Below are 6,000 nucleotides of genomic sequence, written 5' to 3'. Positions count from 1 at the left end.
CCAGATACACAATGTGTCATGCCAGGCTACAAAGCGATTTCAATCAATGCTCCAGTGGTCTTCCAGCGTTCTCAGTCACAAACCAGAAATTTGTACAATTAATACGAAATGCTTTCAATCAAAGCTCCGGTAGTCTTCCAGACACACCTTGTGGCGTTCCTAACCACAAACCAAAAAATCTGCACAATGCTTCATCCAGAATTCTCAATTCTTTAAATCAAAGCTCCGGTGGTCTTCCAGACACACCTTGTGGCGTTCCTAACCACAACCAAAATTTCACTTGTAATTTTTTTAGTTTTTGGACGAACTGCATGAAAATGTGAAACCGTTAGTAATAGTCCCAGGAATGACCTGGCAGGATCGCCAATGCAAAGTTCGGCTGTTCACTGAGGAATCCGGTTGCCGGTTTTGCCAACCACTTACCCAAGCGTCCACACGCGATGACGGTTCAATGAGGAAGAGGAAGAGAGACGATCGCTGCGTGCTCTCGTCGTCTCCCGTCCCGTCACGTCTGCTGTGGTGTGCGCATGGTTATGTTGGAAGTAGGTAGGGAGCGGCTAGCATCTCTATGCGGGGGGTACTCAATACCGCACACTTATCATCTTAATCTAGAATGATTTTAAGTTCAATTTTTGAGAGCATAGGGGGATGTAAATCAAATGAAAATAGTAAGCTAATTTAATACTTTTCTTATTTATATTGAGTGACAGTTGTAGCAATATTGTCTATTGAAAATAGGTAATATCTTAAGTATTACAATGCTATATTCAGTCCGTACACCTATTTACCTCGAGCTTAGTGGTTCTCAACAGCTCCGAGAGCATCTCCCAACTGGAGTAAGCATTGGATGTGATTCCTGTTTGCGATCGGCTTCAATCCAGTTGCACCCTCCGCTCCGCTCTCGCAGGTCGTGGTCCCCGTCGTTATCGTTGATCTTGATTACCGAACCCGTCTGCAGCGGTCCATGACACGTTCCCGCGTCCGAGAACTTATTTCTGTGCACAATTATGTGGCGAACAATCACCTGCACTGCACTGTGGTGTAATTATCTTAAATTGAAACCATACTAATTAATTTAATATATACCGAAGTATTTACTAATCTAAAACTTACCCATCGTCGAAGATAACTGCCTACAAAAACTCAAAATTCAATTTGAAAAATTGAAGTTGCGTGCTTTTCAACATGTCTGTCAGATACGTCGCTGTCGACTTTTTGCATTTTCAATCACATTTTTCATACAGGAAAATGAATGATTTTCGTTATGGGCCTCCGATGATACATTTATCTGTCAGATTTAAGATTATGTTGGTTTGGTACATTCTGGAAACAATATTTAATTTATACAAGTTTCATATCCATTATCTTCTATTTTAAAAATGATTTTCAATTTATGCTAGGCATCCTTTTCACTTGTTGCAGGTTTCATTCGAAAACAAGAAATTGGCATTTGTTAACACACCGTATGACGAATCATTCGATATATGGCAGGTCTTTTTTTATAGTGTAGGCATTGGTTGTCAGAATATGTTCATTTGTTTACCAGCGTTGCCAGATATACCAATTTATCGGTATTTATAAACCGATTTCCGAACTAGATACCGATATACAGATAAGATTCCTCAGAATACCGATTTTTGGAATTGTATACCGATTTATACCGATTTTTTTAAATGATCAACATTATTATCGCCAACCCGCGCTCGAGTTTTGGAGAAAATTACTGTGAGAGACTTGCATCTTTTTAAATAACTCAAATTTTTGAGCCCTCAAGATTCTTAAAAAAAAATTATCTTTGAAAATGTCATATGCTAATGTTTCCATTTCTTCACCGTTTTTGGTTACCCATGAATCGAGGGCTCTTGCCGGTTATTCTTAGAGAATCGCGAAATACTTTTTAAACATTTTTTGACTTCCTAAAGCTTTTGTTCATTTTTTGCTTCTTCCAACTTTCGCCTGGAATTTTCTTCCACCTAGTCTAGACGTTTGAGTAAGTTCCGATAAATTAATAATAGATTCATTAACTTCTGTTCAAATTCCAAAACTCGAAAATTTCAGGAAAGTCTAGCGAACTCAAGTGAACTAACGAAAACATCAGAAATATTTTGGAAACTTCACAAGGTCAAAGAACTTCAGGGAAATTTAATGTTTTTCAGGAAAGTTTAATTTGTTTCAGAGAATTGAGTGCTTTCTAATGGCAGTGCCAAGAATAGAAATTTTAAAAATTGGGAAGATCAGAAATGATACAATAAATTCAAGAAAATTGTATGAGCACTTAAGAAATTTCGTAATCTTCAAGAAAGTCCAGATAGCTTCAACGATGATTATAGAAATTCAGGTAGCCTCATCATAATCAGGGAGGTTCCTAGGATTTAGAGGATGATCAGAGAACTCTAAAACAGCCCCATTAACTTCAAGTTAATTACAAGAACTTTTAAGGAATTCCGTGGAATTATGGAATATTCCTAAGTGCATTTCAGGAATGTTCCGAAAGCTTGCGGGGTCTTCAGGGATGTTTTATGAATATCAGGAAAATTGGCTGGATCATTAGAACATCCCCCAGAAATCTCTTTCTTCCGGAATCATGTCCATGTTTCTTTCGACTGTTCCGGAGGCGCTCTGGCGTCCGATTTTCGGCAGAAGTTTCTTGAAAACTACTTTAGGAAGTATCTGCCAGCGTCTTCAGGAAGTTTCTTTCGTCATCTTCTGGAAGTGTGTCTTTAAGCCATAGGTTTTCGACTTTTATTGGAAGGTTTTTCTAAACTTCTTCTGGCTTCCCCTAGAACTGGCTACTTCTGGAATTTACTTCCATTTTCCGAAACTGTTCTGGCTCCTCTCAATTCTTGTTTTGGTAGTTCCCGGATGTCTCTTCGACTTTTCTTAGAACTTTCCTCAAATTTCATCCAGAAGAGCTTCTTTTGTCTTTCTCTGGATGTTTCTTCAGAAGCTAATTCAAACATTTCCCGAAGTTTTTTTCTTCCTTGATTTGTTTTCCGTCGATCTTGTTTTCCGTGCTGAGCACCAATGCTGCCGACGCCAGGGAGGCAGCATTCACACCTTAACCCTACCTATCGACCCATCAACTCATGAACCGGGGACCAACGGCTTTACTTCCCTTGCGAAGGAACGCGTGATCAGAGATGTTATGCCTCAGAACATCTCGGCGGCGCCGACTGGGATTGAACCCAGGCCTGCTGGGGTGTGAGGCAATCACGCTTACCACTACACCACCAGCGCCGCTATTCCCCGGAGTTATCTTTCAGAATTTTCCGATCATAGCCCAAAAGTTAAACTTTTCGCTTTCAAAACAGCTAAAATATAAAATAAATAAAAATAGTAAATACCGATAAATAGCTATTTATTTTAAACCTTTGATACCAATAAACTTTAAAACAATCTGGCAACGCTGTTGTTTACATCATAGCTTCACCGGAGCAAGCACGCCGCGATTCGATCCTGCACGCTCGAAACAAAAAATCCCGGTCTATCCGCTCCTGGCAGTTTTAGATCAAATTCCTGGGCAGGAATTTTATACCTCAGTTGACCGGAAGAGTAGCCCATAAGAATGTAAAATCAAAAACAAGTCGAAATTCCCTAAAAAGTTGTGGGCTGAAAAGCGAGACTTTCGTTACTTCTGGGACCATGAACCAACAAATTTACCAGGAGGAGTGGTTACGGAAGAGACTACTGCTTTTTGGGAGCATATTAATTTTAAGTAATTTTGCTGAAACTCGGGGAATTACCGAAATCTGGGGTAAGTTCCATGAACATTAGAAAATTGTGAGAACATTTGAAGGGACGTTCCGTGCTTTATAATGGCAGTTTCAAGAACTTTTAAAAATTTGAAAAATCGGGAAGATCAGGGATCTTTAAGGCTGATGTTCAAATGTTTTTACGAAAATTGTGAAAGCACTAAATATGTTCCAAATTTTTCAAGAATGCCCAGACCTTCAAAGAAAATAAGAAATACTTCAAAGATGATCAGCCCAATTAACTCCAGGAAAATTTCAAGAACTTTCAAGGACCTCCGAGGATTTGCATTTCAGGAGTGTTCCGAAAACATCAGGAACATTGCGGGATTTTCAGGGAAGTTTTATGAATATCAGGAAATTTTTGGATCATTAAAACATGTAAAGAACTTTAGGGAAAATTCATTCCCATGGAAATCACTATCATCCAGAATTTTTCAAATTTTCTCCTTGAAGTTTCTTTCGACTGTTCCGTAATCCCTCTGGCTTCCGACTTTCTCCAGAAGTTTGTTCCAATCTACCTTAGGAAGCTTCTCCCAGTGTCTCCAGGAAGCTTCTTGAGTTTTCTCCAGGAAGTTCAATTAAATTTCTACCGGATGTATCTATCGAATTCTTTAAAATTGTCTTCCGTCCTACTCTGGAAGTTTCTCCATAATCCATTATCCGTAGGCCTTTCCGACTTCTATTGGAGGTCTTTTTCGAGCTTCTTCTGGCTTCCCCTGGAAACGGCTATTCCTGGAATTGCCTTCCGATTTCCGAAACTTTTCTGGCTTCCTCCGGATGTTTCATCTAAATGTTTTCGAAACTGTTCTTAAATTTTCGCCCGAAGTTGACTGAGTCATATATTGTGGTCTTGAAAGTTAACTTTTCTGAGAACATCTTCAAACTTCCTCCAGAAGTGCTTCTTTGTTAATTTCTTCCAAGTAAATTTTCCGTTCTTGATTCAAAAGTTTCAATTTTTGCCTTTAACGGCAACGGCAAAAAAATAAAATTATTTAAAATAGTGAATACCGATAAATACCGATTTATTAAAACATGTGATACCGATAAGCTTGAAAAAAATCTGGCAACGCTGTACTAGGCTCTCTGGACTTCGGATCGAAAGGCCGTTTTCCAAGTGTCTACTGCACCCTAAAAACGTTGCTCGCATACGTGATGCTGATTACCAGTGGCAGTAATAATGAATTATTATGTTTATTTGGCTTAATCTCGTCCTTCTTACGATTATCAATTGAAGAACATTATGTTTTTTGCAAATACTGCTTTGAACTTCAGGTGGATTAACCTGGGCTTCTGTTTTATGGTTCATAGCGGTAATCCTGTCCGGGAGGGGACTGCGTGATATGTGATGCAGCAGCAGCCTCAGTCCGCGTTGCTATTTGAGGTTGGTTTTCAGTCACTCACTCGATTTCATCGCGGTTGATGAACAACGAGTGGCAGTAGCAGTCGGGCGAGACAGGGTGTACCCATCCATACACTACACGGTATTCATTATTTTGTATGGTGAAGCCACTCGATGCAGCAACAGCAGGGACAAAACGATCGGCGGTTGATGAAACGTGTGAAATGTTGCAGTTTTTGGCGGTTTCAGGGTTATGTGATATATTTTTCCGGGAATATGCGATCCGAACTGGACAAGGCAATGGTAAGGGCAGGGGAGTTGCGGTGAGCGGAAGCGAGTTGATTTCCGGAGGGCTTGACAAATTTTATGCTGCAGATGTTTTTCAGTGATTGCACCACCTGGACCTAGGGATGTGTATGTGCGTGTGTATGTGTGATTGGCGGAAATGCTGCAAAGTTATAATTTTAGGTGATTTACTCTGTGCAACGGCACTTTATATTTAACAGGTCCATTGTGCATTAATTGCCAAAGTTGCACGGTGGTGCATTGCGATATAAGTAGCTCCTGGATTGCATTTCGCTTGTCAAAAATCATAAAACACAAATTTAGAACATCCCCATGCCATTAGCCGCATCAATTTTGAATTCCAAAAAAAATCATGTATCGATCGAAATAAATGCACAGAAGCTCGTTTCCTGTTTGACGAACTATCGGATCAGGACAAATCAAAGCTTCGGACTTACCAAACAAACAAAAAGCCCTCCGAGCCATTCAAAGCCCGAATCAATAAAACCGGCCTGGGGCTGGCCTCTTCCCAGTTCCCGAAAAAAAAAAGATTATTGGATCATAAAAATATACATCATACGAGAAAACGCCCTACCCGGCACGATCTTGTGCCACTCGAACTTA

Source organism: Ochlerotatus camptorhynchus, unplaced genomic scaffold (genome assembly GCF_037179485.1).
Source record: "Ochlerotatus camptorhynchus isolate MF236.1 unplaced genomic scaffold, CSIRO-AGI_Acam_v1.1 ptg000193l, whole genome shotgun sequence".
Classification (NCBI taxonomy): Eukaryota; Metazoa; Arthropoda; class Insecta; order Diptera; family Culicidae; genus Ochlerotatus; species Ochlerotatus camptorhynchus.
The sequence above is the reverse complement of the archived record's forward strand: the minus strand, read 5'-3'. Positions refer to the sequence as shown.